We start from the raw sequence: 19947 nt of genomic DNA, 5'->3' as shown, positions 1-19947 counted from the left end.
CTGCATCTTTCATGACCACATCTTATTTAACCTCAACATTGGCTATTAATGTGTTCAGGTTCATTTAACCTTTAAAATGCCTGAAAGCATTTGACTGCATATTGAACTAATTCTTGGCGAAGAGGCACAGAAACTCAGCCTTGTTTTATAACAATACAAAATTCACATTCCTATCAACTGAACCAGGGGAAACAAATACATCAAATTACACAGCCTTTCGTGGCCATGCCAGTTCTTTGAGAGGATTATCCAATTAGTCCCACTCTCCTCCTGACCCCCACCCCCAGCACTGCAAATGTTTCCTATTGAAGTATATATCTATTTACCTCTTCTGAGTTACAATTGAATCCAATTCTGCCACGCTCTCAGGCAGTGAATTCTGTACCACAGTAACTTGCAGCTTAAAAAAATTCTCAGCTATTTGTTTAGCAGTCAACTTAAATTCTGTGTCTGTTGTTTACTAACCCTTCTACTAGTGGAAATCCTATTTAATCTATTAGAACTTTTTAGAGTTTTGAATGCCTCTGCTAAATCTCACCTTAGTCTTTTCTTCCAAGGTGTAACCTTTGGTGATACTACCAGTACATCTCCTCCGCACATACTGGGTGAGGATGGCAGATTTCCTTCCCTGAAGGTCTTAGTGAACCAGATGCATTTTTACACCAATGAATGATGATAGTTGTCATTCTACCATTACTAATTGCTTGCTTTATAGTCCAGATTTTATTAACTGAATATAAATTTTACCAACTGCCAGGGTGCCCCAGAGCATTATCTTGAGTCTCTGAATTATTAGTACAGTGATATTTCCATTACACCACCATCTTCCCAATACTGAATGTGTTTACAAGATGACAAAAAATGTGTAGCTTCCATTTCATTTTGCTCTTTCTCGGTTACTCAAAGACCTAAAATTTCTGTACAGAGCCGGACCCAATCTCCATCCAGGCCACCATCAGTGCCTGCTCTGGCTGCCTGCCAGAATGCACAAAATGATGACTCAGTGGCACAGCATGAAAGTGCCACATTCATGTGCCCCGTCACCATCATCGACTGCAGCAGGCAAGTCAACCACCTAATGGCCTCTCCTACGTACATTTATCCATTGGGATCTATCCTCTAGAGGAACTAGGAACATGTCCAGGCTTTTTATAAATTAACCCAAAAGAGTGGAGAACAATTGTTCCTTGGTGTGTTCACCATGGCAACACCTTGACAAATCAGAGTCAACCTGGCAACAATTTGGCACCATTTCCTCATGCAGTATAAATTCTTGCTCCCTTTGAAATTTGATATTGCTGCATCTGTCTTTAAAGTTCAAGACAGAAAGCTTCTACTGCGAGTTTTTTTTTCAGCATTAAATCTGTGCCTTGACTGACCTTGCTTTAGTCTCTCAACACAATGTTTCATCATTCACCACTCCACCTCCACGATCACAGTGAACTTATAAAACTCACCGTGGATGAGATTCATCTTGATAAAAAAAAGATGGCTGATAGCAAATCAGAAACAATTTTCACTTGTTGCTTCATTTTTTTTTCCACTGGTTCAAAATTATTTACAACCAGCCTCTTAGCATCATTGCTCAAGAAAGGTTTCATCTTCATTCTGTGTTGATTATTGTGAAAATGAAGATTTGGCTGAGATGCAGACAGTGATCAATGCCTGCTTACAAACATCTCCTAAATAGAATTCATGGCAGCACACTTAAAAAAGAGGATTGATTTTTAGGAGAAAGCTGGTTAGGCAATAACTTAAAACTGTCAAAAAATAATAACCATCTTTTTTCGCATTTTTAGAATACATGTACTGTAACCTCCTTAACTTCTGTATATTAGTTTATTCTTGGTTTTATTAAGATTCACAGAAATGTCTCCCAGTTAAGCAGTCCTGAGATTCAACCAGAATCTCAACAATAAGTCATTGTATCTAGGGTGAGGTGAAGCTCACCTGATCATTATCACTACTCTCACTTCAAGCCCTGAGCTTCTGTCTGTCACAAATTTTTGAGTTTCTGTTTTTACTGATATTACTTTGTTCCACACTCCAGTGAATCCTCAAACGCCTCCTAATTTACAAGCACACTCTTCCACTTTCTTACATCCTCAATGTTTAAATTGAGACTGTTTAAGCTGCCCTCTGACTTATCTTGACTCCCTGAATCTTCCCTTCATCACACAATCATCAAACTTTGAAAACAAAACAGTTGCTATTCCACACTGCTTTTTCATTTCATTTGCATTACATATGCTCTTGTTGGTGTCTAGAATTATCCCACACAAGACATTACATAAAAATTATAATTTGAAACCTTGTCATTTACCCTATCAAATCCCTTTTGGGATCTATCATCTATCTTAAGCAGTATTCTAATTCTGTGTCCCCTCCTTGTTCCCAAATCCATTTATTCCTCATTCCTTTGACCACCTATCTAATTTATTCATGATGCTTGCCTTAGTCACAAGAAGGGGCCATTAGACTCTTTAAGCCTGCTCTACCATCCAATAAGATAATGGCTGATTTTCACTCCACTTGTTTTGACTCCCTTTTAATATTCTAAATACTTTCCCTTATAAATGGAGAGCAGCCTTTCCCCATTGCACGCCCCCAGGTCCTCCCCTGACCCAACCCCTGAAAGATGCCACTTTTGGGACTGGAGAGCTACTGACTAATCATATGGCTGAAAGCTTTCTGAGGCAGAACATACTCCCAGAGGTTGGTCATGTCTCACCCTGAGCCAGTCAATGGCATGATGGGGTTCAGGGAAACAACCTGGCCAAGTGGAGTGACAAGCTATGTAAATTCCACTTGTTGACTCTGGTTCCCTTCACAAATACTACCAGACCATCTGAGTATTTGCTGCATTTTCTGCTATCTTGATACATCACATTGAGGGAAGTGAATAGTGTCTGAGCCTGAAAAAGTAAAGGTAATGTTTCTCGTGGCCCATTTTGTACAACCCCAATAATGTCCGCACTGATATTGGAGCATCTGCACTTACAGCATCTATACTGGGGTGCGGGAATACCTATACTGGTTTGGGAGTGTTTTTGTTGCCATGAAGGTGGCTGTACTGACTGAGCAGTGCTTTTACTGCTCTGTAAAGGCCCCATACTGCCTTGGAGTGCACTTAAAGCTTCCACTGCTCAACTGAAAATAAGAAGCACAGCAGTGGAGTGACTGTGTGGCAGGGAGATATTTAGGGATTTGGCCCTCCATTTCATATTGCTGCAAATGAGCAATACAGGTTGAAAATGCCAAGTAAATTAACATGCACAGAAGCAAACACATTCACTATCTCCATTAGCATTTCAGAGGTCTCATGGATGTGCAATTTATGCACAGCAAGATTCACTAACAGTAATGTGATAATGACCAGGTAAATTGCCTTTTTAAAGCAATATTGTTTAAGGAGTAATATTGGCCAGAGAACCCATAGTCTTCTAAACAAGCCTTTGGTATCTTTGTTCACCTGAGAGGGCAGAAGGTGTCTCCAATAGTGCAGCATTCCCTTAGTTGCCCCGATAATGTGCTCAAGTAGTGGGAGGTTCTTGTTGTCTAATAGCTAGTGTCCCTACCTCTGGGATAAAAGCTCTCAGTTTGAGTACCAGGGCTTAATGTCCAGGGAAAGTGTGGTTGTGATGCAGACAAACAGGTTGATTATCAACTTGCAAATCCTCCAGTCTGCCTTCAGCAGGCAGTAAGAATGGGCATATCTGGGTCAAGCAGTACCATGTGGTAGATGCAGTATAACAGCCTCATGATAAGAAACTCCAAGCATAGGTTCTTGCCCTGAGCAAGTTTCATCTTTGTTCTGAGGGGCTACCATGCAAGTACAATGTGCATTGGAACTTGAAGCCATAACCTGTTAATGAGAGCACTGCCAGCTCAATCAAGGCTTAACAGCAAAGGCCAAATACAAGATTTAAAAACTGTAATTCCGGTACATTAAGTAAGGAATACATGTATTAAATCACACCCACACAACCTCCGGGATTTCTTTTGATTACACAAGCATTGTTTTATACAGAACTCACTGGCACAGACCCAACGACTATTGCTGCACTCCTATCAAACGGCCTAAGGCTTGGAGTGCATATTTCAATCAGAAAATTAAATCAAAAAACACAGAGCAGTAGAGAAACATATGCTAAGAATATTTCAGGGAAGGAATTTGTGTACTACCATGTCTCTGGACAGTCCTGGGAGTGTCTGAACTGTGCTAGGGGTAACCATTCTGCTCTGTGAGTGTCTGCATTGCTCCACAAATGTCTATACTGCGTTGGGAGTTTCTCTATAGACCTGTACTGCTCTTGAACTGCATGTGCTGCCCTGGGGATGTCTCCGCTGCCCTGTCACTGTCTCTTTGCCCAGCATCTACACCATCCTGTCTCTGTGTTATCCTAGCAGTTTCTGAACTCCCCTGGCCATGTATGTGCCCTATCTCTGTATTATCATGGAGGTGTTTCTGAATACCAGCATACAGGGACCAAATGGGAATATCCCTACCTCTGGGCCAGAAAATCTGGGCCAGGTTCAAGTCTCATTTTAGGACATGATGGGTACAGAGTGGGGATGATGGCATAGAGATAATGTACTAGTAATCCAGAGCCCTAGCACAATATTCTGGGGACTTGGTTCAAATCCTACCATGGCAAATAGTGAAATTTGAATACAACATAAATCTGGAATTTAACAAAAGTGAGTTTAATGGCAACCATATAATCACTGCTGATTTTTGTAAAAATCCATCTGATTCACTAATACCTTTTAGAGAAGGAAACCTTACCCAGTCTGGCCCAGATGTATTCCAGACTTTCATGGTTGACCTTTAAGTGTTGTCTGGGCAATTAGGGATGGACAGTAAACACTCACATTGCCCACAAATTTAATAGAAGTGTCATAACCATGTAAAGAGGTTGACAATTAAAACTGTGTAGAGGTCATAGCTGCCATATGTTATCTGCTTGACAACATTGACTATGCTACAAAATAACCTAAACTGGTTGTGAGATGCTTAGACATTCTGAGGTCATACATAGTGTGTTGTAAATACCAAGTTCTTTCTTCATGTTATTCACCAGACAGCCATTTTCTCTCTTTGCCACTTTTAATTGAAATCTTCTTGCTATCCACTCATGGTTAAAATAACAGGCAAGTACTTCAAATATTCTCAGCAGTCTATAAAATACAATTACCCATCTCACTGTGTGAAATGTTTGCTAAAGGTTAGGTGTATTCATCCAAACACTCTTCTGTTCTTCCTGTATGTCAAGATACACCATTGTAAAATGGTAATTCTAATGTTGACCAAAAACAATGCAGGGAAAAGGATTTTATGTCATGGTTTTATGCAGGCTGTTCCAACAACAGTCAGCAACATAATTGATTATAAGCAGGTTCTAGTCCTGTTTCCAGCTCTACAACCTTCCGTGACTCCAGCGCTTCTTTATTTCCAGCCTCTTGCACACCTCAGTTTCTTTCACAACTCCATTGGCATCGTGTCTTCAGCTTTGTAGGCCTTGAGCTCTGATGTTCCCTCCAAAACGTTTCTGCCTCTCTCTTCCTTAAAGGCATACCTTAATACTTACCCATTTAATCACGCTATTAGCGACTTGTGAAAATATCTCCTTATGTGGTTCAGTATCAATATTTTGTTAACACTACCATAAAATGCCTTGAAATATTTTATTCTATGGGTGCCTAAACCATGGCCACTTACAGCCTGCCAGAGCATTTTAAACAGCCCAACATCTGCTTTACTGCTCAACAAATTTACAGCTCATTCATACAGCTGATGTTCAAATACAGGTAAGTATAAGTGAAAGATTTTGCGAGACACTGCAGGCTTACTGGTGAGCTTATCAGCAACAAATGCAGGAGTGCAAGAGAGAACCAGTCTAATTGGAGGAGCAGCCTGAGGTCTGGAGCTGTAGTGTGAGACTGTGAAGCATGTCTGGGATTAGGAGGCTTTCAGACACTGGTTTAGGAAGGAGTTGGGAGTCACACCATGGGGAGAAGTCACTGAGAATCAAATGGTGCAGGGGAACTGCAAGTCAGGCCATGATTGCAAGGGAGGGAGGGATAGTCAGGCCATTAGGTCAGTCTTCTAGTTATTTCTTTATTTCATTTTTAAAAATAAATCTACTCTTAACAAACTGCATTTCTCCAGAGAAAACAAAACTTCGCCATTTTATTTCAATGCAAAATGTTTGCTGGTATGGTATTGCTGATGGAAATGTTTTGATCACAGATCCTCATGGATTATTTTCTCGAAGTTAAAGGAGGCAGAGTAAGACAGAATGAGAGCAGTAAGAGACCAAGGGGAGGAGCAAAGGTGGGGGTGAGGGGAGAGAGAGAAAGGGGCGAAAGAGGGAAAGGGATAAGAGTGTAGAAGAGGGAGAGAGGAAAAGCAGGTTGTCAGGTGAAATCCCACGCAGTCCTCCACTGTATCATGTGAATTCTGCCAAGGCCAGCTGGAGTTTTCCCCACCAGAGGAAACTGTAGGTCAACATTACAATCTACACTCAACCCCAGTTGTCTCCCCTTCCCTGGTGATCAGGAATTTGGGCTGATGTTCTTTCTCTCTCTAGTTTTGCTTCTTAACCAAACCAACAAAAATTCGCTTTGCTATTTAGCTTTGTTGCTTGGCACTTTTTAATGGACATTTCAATTAATTCATCACTTAAATTATCAACTTATTACTTTTGACTTTTTTTGACAAAGTTCAGGTTTACTGTTGTGGCAACTCACATCTTTGTGAAATTTGCACACTGGCCCCCAAGAGGAAAAAAATTTACATGTGCCCTCTCCATGTAAAAAGGTTAGCCAGCCCTTTTTCTGTGTTAAAGGTATTATATGAAGGCATATTGTTGTTATTGATGCCCAAAAGCTTCAAAGAGGTTCCCAATCCAGGCAGACAAAAGCCCTCCTGCAGAAACCTATAATTCCAATGCCTGAAATCACAACCTACATCATAACCCCACTCAAAACCTCAGCTCCACCTTCTCTGTATCCCCAAACACAGCCTGTCCCAGTCTCTGGCTGTGTCAGGACAATCCCAGTGGGGGCATGTTTCACCGATTAGTTCCTCTGCTGTTATTATCACCACAATCTCGTGGGACAGGCCAACATCCCAACACAGGCTCCATAAATGCAACCGTGCCCTTGCTCACATAGGGCAATGTCCTTTGCCACCCCCAACAATGAAAGCACCAAAGGATCGAGCTTATATCCACAAGGCAGTGAGAAAGGCTATAAACATTAAGGCAAAGATACTAAGTGGCTATTTGTGGGATCTGTTTGTGCACAAAAAGTGGCTGCTTTCAACACTGTGTTAGCGACTGCATTTCAAATGTATCTCATTGGAGAGAATCAGTTGAGACATCAGGATGGGCACAGGATTCAGAATAGGAGTGAGATTCATGACATGGCTCAAGATTGTGATGGGATGTAGTGTAGACTGGGTTAGGGGATTAAAATAGGGATGCAGGGATTGGGACGGAGATTTGGATAGAAGTGAGAGTTAAGATGTCGGTATGGTTTGGGGTAGGGATGAGTCCGAGACAGGGGTGGGTGGGTTGGATAACTGGGAGAGAATTGATAGGGAACAGGGGTGCAGAATTCGGTCAATTTTTAATCAATGTAGGGATGAAGTTCAGATGCAGCTAACAAAGGGGGTAAGGAACTTATTTTCAGGAATTCTGACAAGGAAATTGATTCAATAATTTGGACACCAGGGGACTGAAATTTAACAAACTATATCAGATGACCAGTCCTTTCTTGTTCCCATCGAATTTTCCTTTTGGGGGTAGTTAACAGCTGATCCACTCATGTCCCATCTGTACCTTCTCCTTCACCACCACACCGTAACCTGCATATAGGGTTAAATTCCCCAGATACAGCAGAGGGCCGAGCTGAAAGAAAGCATCACCCAGCTCGGGTGCATCTAACAGCGCTCCCTGGCATTCATTCCCAGCAGCCCTCGGTCCATGAAACCTGGAACTGAAGTGCATCAAAACCATTCTAGGTCTTCATGCACAAGCTAGAAATTTCTAGGCAACTCATGCATCAAATCAGACTGTATCTTAAATCAGACAGGACTAACAAGCTCCATCAGAGCAGGATGCAGTCCCTGACTGAACAGGAATTGGTGCAAGACCAACATCCAAAGTCAGCTGATCTTTCAAAGGATTGGGGCAATGGGGTTCAATAGTATGGGAAGCTCTCATCGGTATTGAACAAGTACACAAAGAACTGTTAGATTCGATCAAACTGCTCACACACTTTTCTAGACCCCCTGAGGGGTGTTGCAGGTCTCAAATTTTCTTCAACCCCCACCATTTTGTTTACTGAAAAAAAATGCCAGGAGTCCACATCACGTCCCAGTTTCGGTTATGGGAACAAGCTAACAGGTAGACATGCCTGCCATTTTGTTGGATCACACTCAGCAACAGCTGCTGCAATTTTCTAATTTCCCCCACCGTTGCAATGGTTGTCATTTTATAATTAAAGATTCAACGCTCACATAACACTAGAGCTCCCTCGTGTCGGAGGAAGGAGCTTAATATTTTTCTGTTGTACTGCTTTTCCTCCTCGTTTCACACTTACAGTTAATCAGCTTACTCACAATTACTGGGAAGCCCACGACGACCTGGGGTTGCTGGGGGCAACTCCTGACGCTGGGACTTCCTGGCAAGAAGGGAGATCCCAAGATTTGCTCAGCCGACTCAGACTCGACACTGCTGCATCAACTGCTGAAGCTAATACATCTCAGCTTGCTTGAAGGAGCTGACTCGATGAGATTGGGGAATTCCTGATGCTGCAGCCTTCATTAAACTCAGAGAAATCCCATTAAATCAGCCAGCCTGGCCAGTGAGACAGAAAAAATCCTGGGAACCTCGAGCTGCAGCGGGATTCCGTGAAACCTCGGGAATCTCCCAGAGAACCTGCTGTGAAAAAGACAAGCTTTAGCACGCAGCTTGCAGGAGTGATGATGTCAGAAAATGCAGCATGTTGTGAAAAACGGAGAACTGGTGGTGCTGTGAAATTATTAATTGACTGCACAGAAAGAAATGACAGCTTAAAGGTACCATAAAACCTAACATATAGGCAGCATCAGCTGTTCTGTTTGTGGCTATTTCACAACTGAAGATTTCCTCAACATCAGTCACACATTGTAGCATTGCCTCTCTTGATTAGTCCCTGTTTAGCCGGTGAAACACTGCAGTTTTTGATTAATTGATACAAGAACAACCAGCATTTACACAGTAAATTTAACAGTACAAATCAGCTGAAGAATCACAGAATTCCCAGGGTACAGAAGGAGGTCATTTGGCCCACTGTGTCATGTGACCATCATCAGGCAAAGAATTTGACACCAAGCCACATAGAGAAATGTGATGGGGAGACATGGCATAATGGTAATATCACTGGATTAGTAATCTACAGGTCCTAGGCTAATACTCTGGGGACATGAGTTCAAATCCCAATAGACAGCCAAAGTTGAAAGCTAGTCTCAGTAATGGTGCCATAAAGCAATCATCTACTTTCATTTAAAAACAAACTCCATTTGTTTCAGCAGTGAAATTCACAAAGGAATCTGTCATCCGTACCTGATCTGGCACTACAGATGGTTTATGCAAGTAAATGGTCTAACAAGCCACTCAGTTTGATGGCAACTTGGAATGTACACCAAGTGCCCACATCCCATGATATGGAGAATAAAGAGAGGAAAGAAAGATCAGGATAAGTGACGAAAAGCCTATCAAAGAGGCATACCATAAAGGAGGAGAGAGAAAGTGAAAGCTTTAGGAAGAGTTGGATACGTACAGGAATAGGAAAGGTTTGAAGGGATATGGGCCAGATGCAAACAAGTGGGACTAGTTTAGTTAGGACCATGGACTAGTTGGACTGAAGGATCTGTTTCCATGCTTTATTACTATGAGAGTATTCCAGAGTTTAAGGACTACACAGCTGAAGATACAGCAGCGCAAAGGAAATGGGAGATGAGTAGAACAGGTAGTAATCTGAAATTACACATTTTCTGGGAAAGATGGTTGTGTAGTGGAAATGTCACTGGATTAATCATCAAGATGCCTGGCTAATGGTCTGAAAAATTGATTCAAATCCTACCATAGGAATTGGCAGAATTTAATTCAATTCGCAAATCTAGAATATGGTGGTTATGAGACTACCACAAATTAATTTAAAACCCCCTTAGATCAGTGTATAATATAAAGGAATGCCAAAATATAGTACTAACATATAAAAAGAAATGGCATAGTTAAATGAATAGTGGAGCCAATTAGGAAAAGAAAAACAAAACAATATGGAAAACTTAAGGTGATATAGGGTATGTTTGTAACACTGAATGAATTATTTGTATCTGTCTTCACAAAACAAGACGATAAATCTAACCTTGCAGAAAAGGAACAGGAAATAGAAGTATTGGATAGGAGAAACATAGATAGCCAGGAGGTATGAAATTGTCAGCTTCACTCAATGTTAACAAGTCTCCTGGACCAGACTTGTTGGGCTGAAGGGCCTGTTTCCACACTGTAGGGATTCTATGATCTAGAAAGAATGCATCCTAAGCTTCTGGGGGAAGCAAAGATGAAAATAGCAGAGCACTTACTACAATCTTTCAATGGAAGTGGCACTAAAGGTCTGGAAGATTGCAAATCTTGCAAATGTTACATCCCTGTTCAAAAGACTGGAGAGGGATAAAACTGTTAAATACAGAGCAATCAGTTTGATGTTAAAGATAGAAAACCATAAGAGACCATTTCCAAGGACAAACTTAAATGAGTTAAAGAATGAGTTACTAAGGAATAGTCAACAAAGATTTGAGAAACGTAAACTCTTGAAGTCACAGAGAGGGTTGATGAATGGAGCATAGAAGACGTAGATGTGAACTTTCAAAAGGTATTTCACCCTACTGGCTGATCCTGAACCTTGCCCTTGCTCTATGGCTTCATTACTTTCTCCAATCCCATACTAAACCCTGCTCTGAAATCATGGCAGTACATGTTGCATCACGCTAACCTGCCAGTTACAAGAGGGAATACAGGGAAGAATGATGAGTTCCATTCCAGCGACATTTTCCATGTGTAAGAAAAACCTTGGAGGTTCTTCTATCACAGAAAATATCAAGAATATTGCACTGGAGAGCAGGAGAGCAACCCATGCTGATAGCTGTTGACATCAGTGGCATAGAGTTAAGTTAGTTTGCAACTGCCTTCAGTTAATTTACATTTAAATAACATTCTGTCTGTGTCGTCCCCACTTGGGAAATATCTGGTGCATTTAATGTTCAGAATGAATACACTGAAAGCAGCACACATCTATGCAGTGGTCTCTGTGCCACCTATGTGTGAGATACATTGTCAGCTCCTGTGCATGAGAGAGCAACTTTCTGAGCCATGAATGTTTCTGCAGCTGGTACTCACCAGAATACCATTGGCATGATTCCCATGCGGTATAATGAGATTCATGTAAAACATAACTATGTCGCATTTCTGACATTAGTGAGAAGGCACCAGTCTGGAACAGGGAAGCACAGGGTCATTTTTGCAGACAGAATGTAGATGTTCTACAAAGTGTTGCCCAGTCAATGCTTTGTCTCCCCAGTGTCAAAGAGATCACTTTAAGAGCAACAAATGCAATGGACTAGATTGAGTAAAATGCAAGGAAATCGCTGCTTCACCTGGAAGGTGTGTCTGAGGCCTTGGATAGTGAGGAGACAGGAAGTAAATGGGTAGGTGTTACACCTTCCATGATTGCATGGGAAGGAGGTGTGGGGACATGTTGAGAGAAGGAGTGGACAAGGGTGCCCTGAAGGAAACAGTCCCTGTGGAAGGCTGACAAGTGAAGGGAAGGGAATATGTATCTGCTGTTGGCATTCAGCTGGAAGCAGCGGAAATGGCAGCTAATGATCTTTTGAATGTGAATGCTGGTGGGATGGTAGGTGAGCATGAGGGGGATTCTCCAGCTATTGTGGGAGGGCAGAGATGGGGTGAGGACCAAAAAGTGGGAAATGGTTTGGACATGGCTGTCAACCACAGTGGTGAGGAAACCTTGGTTGAGGAAGAAGGTGGACATTTTGGAAGGCCCTTGTCGAAGTTGGCATCATCGGAACAGATGCAACAGAGATGGAGGAACTGGGAGAATGAAATATGAAGAAATCTTAGATGCTAAACTAGAAAGGTATATTTGAGAACTTATTAGGTAGAAATATAAATAAAAGAATGTTACAGCATGTAAGAATTGAAGAAATTTACTGAGAAATAAAGAGCAAGTAGCTTTAGGGTCAATGTACCTATGGACAACTGTTGCTAGAGATTCTCCAAACCAGCATTTCTATATACAGATATTAGTGTTGGTTGTAAGCACAAAATAAAACTTGGTCACAGCTAGGGAAAAAAAAATCCAGAATCTGAAGTTAAATTGAGTTGAAAGGACACAGCTGAAAAGGAAAGACACTTAAGGCAGGACAGCATGTCAAAAAATGTCAGAGATCCGGCTGAGAAGACTTCAAAGGCAGACCAAGACCACAGAAGACTTCAAATAAATTAAAAGCTGGAAAAGGAGAAGATTCCAGAGGCAGGAATAATACCTTGGAATAGGTCTATAAAGCAGGAAGACTCCAAATCGCATGAAAAAGAACCTTGGAAGACTTTGTAGTTTAGCCACTAACTAACAATACTCTGGAGAGTGAAAACACATAATTGGAAAGGTTCACTACAAAGAAGGAAAAGCCCAAACAGTCACCCAGTCAGTCCAATGCAATAGTCCAGAAGCTGGCAGCTCCAATACAGACCTTAACCATCACTTCAACCATTTGACAACACAGAAGGCACACAACAAAGCCTCAGTGGAAGCTCTGCAAGTGCATTATAGAACTGCATCAGGCTTAGACACAAAGGAACAGTGCCATCAAAACAGCATATTTTTATTTGCTATTTGTCCAATATGAATGTTGGTCTGGTGAGCCAAAGCATGGAAGAAAGTACTATGGAGTATGATGCATTGATTAAAGCATTCGACACATACTTTAAGCCCCAGAAGTAATTTAGTGATAGAATGTACAAGATTTAATCAGCAATTTCAGCATTTGAGAAAATCAATAGAAGCCTTTGTAACAGATTTATATCACTGAAAAGGATGTTGCAGGTATGGAACTTTGAAGATTGCACTAATTAGACTTTATTACAGTCGGTGTGCTGGGTGAGAGGTTATCAGATTTTCTGCCATCCAATTCCCCACCCATTCATAAATTAGCATTCAGAATGGGTCAGTAAGGTAAGGAAACATCAGATATTCTCTGAAAAAGAATAACTCAGGAAGTGTTCTGAAGAAAGGTGACTATACTCAAAATGACTCTCCATATGCTGTGGAGCATAGAATCCCTACTGTGCAGACAGAGGCCATTCGGCCCATCGAGTCTGATTCTCCAAAGAACATCGCACCCAGACCCACCCTATCCCCGTAACCCCACAGTTGTCATGGCTAATCCACCAAACCTGCTGTGGACTGTGGGAGGAAATCATAGCACCCACTTGAAGCCCACGCAACACAGGGAGAATGTGCAAACTCCACATAGACAGGCTGGAATCAAACCTGGGTCCCCTGGCACTGTGAGGCAGCAGTGCTAAACATTGTGCCACAATGCTGCCCTACACCATCTGTGTTTTTCCAACAATTTCTGTTTTAGTTAGAGATTCTTCTGATACAGTTGGATGGGTAGGCTCCAAGATAGCATTGCCATCCTCCTAAAAGCCTGCCAAAATGATGAAAGTAAACCCTTAGAATAAGGCTAATTAGGGAGAAACTTGGGGCTAAATGTGACCTAATGAAATTTATGTAAATCGTGATGATGTAACAGAAGACATGACTGACATCAGCAAAAGAGAAGCCACCTGTCTAGAATAACCATGTGAAAAGAGGAGTCTTAAACATTACATTAGAGAGCTGTATTTGATAACCTATGTACCGATATAGGTATAGGAGTCTACCATTATATAAGGAGTTGAAAAGCCTCAAGGAGAAATAAGGAGCAAGCAGCCTCAGGGACTATGTGTGTACAGACACCCATAGCTCAAGATACTCCAGATGAGTGTATCATTGTGCAGGTAGCAGTATCGGCTTAAAGTACCTTTGAGTTTCTGATGTGTGCCCATAGAGGAGGAATACATAAAAGAATTTTGTGGGGTAAAGTTGGAGAAACATTTTCCATTGGCAGAATTGTCAATAACCAGATGATAAACATTTAAGATTAGAAACTAGGCACTGGAGGAGGTCATTTCACCCCTTGAGCCTATTCGGCCACTCAGTGAGACCATGACTAATTTGCAATATAATTCCATAGACCTGAATTACTTCACAACTGGAAAAAACAATCTCATTGGGACTTTGAGGAGATTTTCTTTTAATGTATTGAGTTGTTATGATGCGGAATGTGCTGTCTGCAGAAGCAGAATTCAAGAGTAAGTTTCCAAAGGTAATCAAGCAAATAGTTAAGAGGAAAAATTTGCAGAGCCACAGGAGTGTTGAACTAATTAGATAAAATATTCAAAGAACCAGCATGAACACAAATGGTCAAATGGCTTCTTTCTGTGCAATATCGTTCTATGATTCTACATATTCTTTTTATACTGGTTTTAGCAAAATATACAGCAGGCTAACTTGTTCCAGTTCAAGTCAGCTGTATGTAAGTGGCAATTTCTAATGATGTCAGCAGAATTGTCAATTGATTGGCCTCTGCCAGTAAAGTCCAGTTCCCCGGAGTTCAGCCCAGTCCATACCAAAACTGGCCTTGAGCTGGTCTGAACTGATATTTCCTTCTGACCATATCAAAATGTTCTCAACTTCTCTGTAGTCTTTTTTCCTCAGTGGTCACAGACTCTCCAAGGCAGTGCAGTTGTTTTTTCTAAGGGTTTTCAAAACCCATACCTGGAGGTGGAAATTGAGTTTTCCTGCGGTCCCCTCAATGGGTGCCCAGACTTTGGATGAGGGTGCACAAGGCCTCCCTGAACCGCAAAAAGGCCACATGAATGTACTCGGGATCAGGAAGGAACAGAAAAATTGTCTATTTGGTCGGAAACACCAAGTTTTGCAAACTAATTCATACTTCCATTGCACTGGATATTTGCAGAGTCTTTATGGCTTAGAAAGAGGCCATTAAGCCCACTGAATGCACTGCCAACTCTGTACAGCAATCCAGTCAGCTCCATTTCCCACTCTCTATCCCCATGGCATTACAAGTTTACTTCCCTCAAGTGCCCATCCAATTTCCTTTTGAAATCATTAATGTTCTTTTCTTCCACCACCCATATCATGAGTGAACTCCAGGTCAATGTATCTACTGTATAAAAAAGTTCTTCCTCACATACCCCTCCCATTTCTGTTGCAAAAAACTTTAGGTTGAATCTTATACTTTTTTTTGGCTAAGTGCAAGATGTGTCAGGTCTTTAGGAGGATTTCTCACTGCAAGGCCTAGGAAGATTTCTTGCTGTATCTCACCAAACTTGTCTTCTTAACTACCTATCACACCCCATGGTACCCTTCATGTCAAATTCTGTCCCCATCTTACCGTGCACCATTTCCAGAACAACTCATCACTCACTGGATATCCACCAAAAGACAAGCATCCCTGTTGCCTGCTTTACAGCCAGATGAGCACTGGCACTCTGAAGTTTCCAATTATGGACAGATTCTGAACATGTCAGAAGATGGCCACGATTCTCCAAATGGGGACCTTGAGTTCTTGGTGAAGGGGGTAGTGCAAGGGAGAGGCATCCTCTTCTGGGAGGACTGGCAGAGGAGGCTAAACCACCAGATTCTCACAGCCTGGTCCAAGGTCGCTACTTGGGTAGTGCAATCACAATAGTGTAGAATGGCCAGCAGTGCCATAAAACCATCAATGACCCTCTCCATTCCTGCCACCTCACTTTTCACTAAATCTCCGCTATTGCACCCACCTACAACCAAGATTTATTGCTCTATTACTCTCACTATTGTCTCTGACATCTTCCCTCACCTGCTCTCAAACCACCTCCATTTTCTCACACCATAAACCATGTATACCATCTGTGCTACCAACTGACTCCTTCTGAACACCTCACCAAATTTCCCAGCAGCTGCAGCCATGCCACCCTATTTCAACTCACTCAGTATTTCCCTTTCTCCCATCACACAACAAGACACCGCACAATGAGACAGAAAGGGCCCAGGTGGGTAAAAAGGTATCCAATGTTAGACTCCTCAGTCCCGATGAGCAGGGAATCCTGGCCCTCTCAGGAGAAGCCTGGGACTGCTTCTGTGGGGATGCCGAGACATCCAAGTCCCACCAAGTATTGAGTAGAACTCTTCATTCAACTGTAACTCTCATATTAACCCCGTTATCAGTGTCGTTCATTGCACACCACTTCTAACCACTGGTGGATATGCTTTCTCCCTCTTTCTCTCTCACACCCTCAGGGTCTATTGGAGAGGTACACACAAGTGTGATCTTCATCACCTCAGCCATGGGTCCTTAGGACTGAAAGTATAACAACAGGGGGATGGGGAACCTGGTCCCACTCGAGGTGCCCCTTCCTCACAAGGAAACAGAACAACGTCAGGGCCACCCCAGCCAGAGGAGGAACCACATGCAGCCTCTCAAAATTTCCTCTCAAGATACTCCAGAGGTGGCTCTCCTGCCTGCCCCACCATGCTCCTTGGGTGTTAAAGCACAGGAGGATCCACTTGCTTCTGGCAACTTCATCTCATGGGTCCTGTAGTTCTACTACAAAGCATGTTTTGTTAATGCAAATTGGCTGTAACGTGATTGATAAATAGTGGATGCTGTTTGGATAATGCAAACTTTCTGCTGTACAACTATAGCAATTTTCTAAAGCGATTTCCCTATAGCGCAATTTTCTATAGCATGAGGTTACACAAGGATGCAACTATCATGTTATAGGAGAACTATCTGTACAAAATAAACCTCTGTTTAGATCCAGTTTAGAATACTGCACTCAGTTCTAGCTATTCGCCTTGAATGAACACATGCAGCAAAGGTTCAGCAAAATGACACTAGGTTTCTTGGTTCGAACTTTATACAGAAGATTAAGTATTGACCAAATTGAGATTTTGAAAATTATTAAAGTTGATAGGGTACCCAGAGAAGACCAAGAGGGTGGCTTTGGTGGTGCATTGGGAGTGTCCCTACCTTTGAGACAGGAGGCCCAGCTTAAAGTATCACCTGCTGCAGTGGTGTGTAATAACATCCCTGAACAGGTTCTTTTAAAAAAATCTGGATAGAGAAAACCTACTTCCTCTGGTACAGATGTCCAGAAAATGGGGGCAATAACCTTAAAATTAGAACTAGTCTCGAGTGATTTCAGGAAGCATTACTTCACCTAAATCCTCCTAAAGGGTAGATGGAAGTCTGGAATTTGTTTCTGAAAAATTGCATTGAGGCTGCTGGTCAGTTGAAAATTTCAAAATGACGTTTTGGTTATTTTCTTTTGAGCAGTGATAAGGGTTTCAGAACCAAGATGGGGAAACGAGTCCATGCTCTAATTGAATGTAGAACAGAATTGAGGGGTTGAATGGCCTCCTGTCCCTATGCCTCCCCCACCCCAGTTTCATGCTTTTTGCAGAATATCAAACAGGTTCTTCAGTTGCCAAAACTGATTATGATTTTGGCGATAGGTTCTGGAGTATCTGTGAAGAAGTGAAATAATAAATTTCCATACTCTTGACAATAAACAAAGAGTTCATTGTTCAAATGTAAGTAGGAGTTTAAACAAACAGAAGATTCTTTATTCTACTCATTACATTTTAAGAAATAACTTTTTAGGTTGTATACTTCATACCCTTTTTATGACATATTTTATTGGGTAAATTTTGGGCTTCTCTTGCGATTAATGTTAGTCCAGGGAATGCAACATTTTCTGAATCAGAAAACTTCAGTCCACAAATTAAACTAAGTATCTGCCTCTGGCTCTAGCCTGCCTCAATTTCAGCTGAGTATGTTAAGTTTACAACTGATGGGCTCCTGTGGCACAGTGGTTATGTCCCTACATCTGTTTAATAACTCTATTTAAGTACTTCCTTTTTATTCTTTTGTATCTCAAAATGGCATGTGATTGAGGTAACAGAACACTTTTCACTGTATCTCCCTAGATATTTGTGACATTACATTATTCATTCATTACATCTGGGCCAAAAAACCCAGGTTAAGTCTCACCTGTTCCAGAGGGGTGACATAATATTTTGGAGTAGGTTGAATAAAATAACTATAGTTGAGCTTCTAGTATCAGGACTTGGTCTTCTAAGGCTTGGCAAAGCTCTCTCTATTCTACCTCAATCATGAACATCAGTCCTGACCTGGACTTCACCAGTGCACAGGCTACATAACCCACCACCAGTGAAGTCACTGATGGTCAGTGTCCACTGGCAGAACAACATGCTCACAGGAAGTGGTTAGAGATCAAAGTCATTCCTTTAGGGAAGGAGATCTGCTGTCCTTACCAGGTCTAACCTATATGTGACTCTAAATCCACACCAATGGGGTTGACTTTTAATTTGGGATGGCCTAACTGTCAACATCCACATCCCATGATTTTAGTATAATAAGTAACATTATAGCCAATAAATGAGGGAGACTGGCATCCTAAGCTAGATTTCAAATCATAACGAGAATGTTTTCTGGAATGAGGAATTTCAGTTACAAAGATAGACTGGAAAAATTAGGAATGTTTTCCTGGAGAAGAGAAAGTTGATAAGAGATTGGAAACAGGTTTTCAAAATCATGAGAAATCTGAAATGAGCATATAGAGAGAAACTGTTCCCACATGTGAAAGAATTAGAAATAAGACGCCAATGATTTAAAGTAATGGTAAAATAAGCAGAAACAACACAATGAAGATCTTCTTCCCACAGCAAATGGTCGGGTCTTGGAATGCATTGCCTGAGAGTGTGGTAGAGGCAGTTTCAAGTGGAGCATTCAAAAGGAAATTAGACTCTTACTTGAAAAGAAAAACTATGCAGGGTTATAGGGAGAAGGCGAGAGAAAGGCACTAAATGAATTGGAGAGCTGATGCAGACAGAATGGCTAAATGGCTTCCTACTGTGAAATATACAGTAACAATGCTTTAACAGTGCTGTGAACTGTAAGAGCAATGTCTGTGTTGGTGCATCAAATGCCGATAATGTCACAACACAAAATATAATGACCAACTTATCAGAATCTGTAGACCTACACTCCCATTCTTAATGAGCACCTGGTACTTCGAGAGTTTTTCCATTAGTGTGTATGACTAGCTACAATATCATCCATTGTTTAATAAGGTCACACGGTCCATTTTCTGTCAGTGTTCGGTCCTTCACCTTAAGTCCTTCCCACTCCAAAACTTGGGATTCTTCTAAATCTCTAAGAACTCATTCTGACCAAGGAGGCGCAGTTGTCGATATTTTAATTAACCTGTTCAGTCCTGGTGTGGAAAACCTGAACAGGATTTTCTCCCTGAGCACCAGCTTCACCTACCTCTCACACAAAATCTGACTTCCTCCACTGATTGTGGGATTGCCATCAGGGCTTTGTCTTTTTGTACATATTGAGGAAGGTCAAAGAGAGAGGGATAGACAGAGCAGTTTTGGGAGGTTATTTCAGAATTTAGGTCCTTGTCAGCTGCAGGGCAGTGGTGGGGGTAGGTGATAGAAACTGGGGTAGGGCACAAAAGGCAAAAACTGGAGCAACACAAAGATCTGAGGGTTAGAGGAGATCAGAAAGATAGGGAAAGTCAAGGCCAGGGTGGGATTTGAAGACCAGAACGAGAATTTTAAATTTGGCACATTGTCAGGCTGTGGGCCTGTGCAGGTCAACAACCACAAGGTTGATGGGTGGATGAGAGACTGTTTACAGTTACTTTGAATAATCTATTGTGCTCATGTTATAAT

General features: G+C 41.7%; 1 protein-coding gene across 1 annotated transcript in view; it reads right to left on the bottom strand.

The window, feature by feature from the left end:
• LOC109923326 (sodium/calcium exchanger 3-like) overlaps positions 1-19947 on the bottom strand; it is a 314148-nt gene that overhangs the window by 263301 nt on the left and 30900 nt on the right. The window contains exon 2 of the mRNA XM_048618407.1: positions 8630-8951. The gene's annotated coding sequence lies outside the window, so the exon portion shown is untranslated. The remainder of the gene's footprint in view (positions 1-8629; positions 8952-19947) is intronic.

The sequence above is a fragment of the Rhincodon typus genome, chromosome 39 (genome assembly GCF_021869965.1).
Source record: "Rhincodon typus isolate 14 chromosome 39, sRhiTyp1.1, whole genome shotgun sequence".
In the NCBI taxonomy this organism is placed as follows: Eukaryota; Metazoa; Chordata; class Chondrichthyes; order Orectolobiformes; family Rhincodontidae; genus Rhincodon; species Rhincodon typus.
Note: the sequence above shows the minus strand (reverse complement) of the source record. Positions and strands in the feature narration are given on the sequence as shown.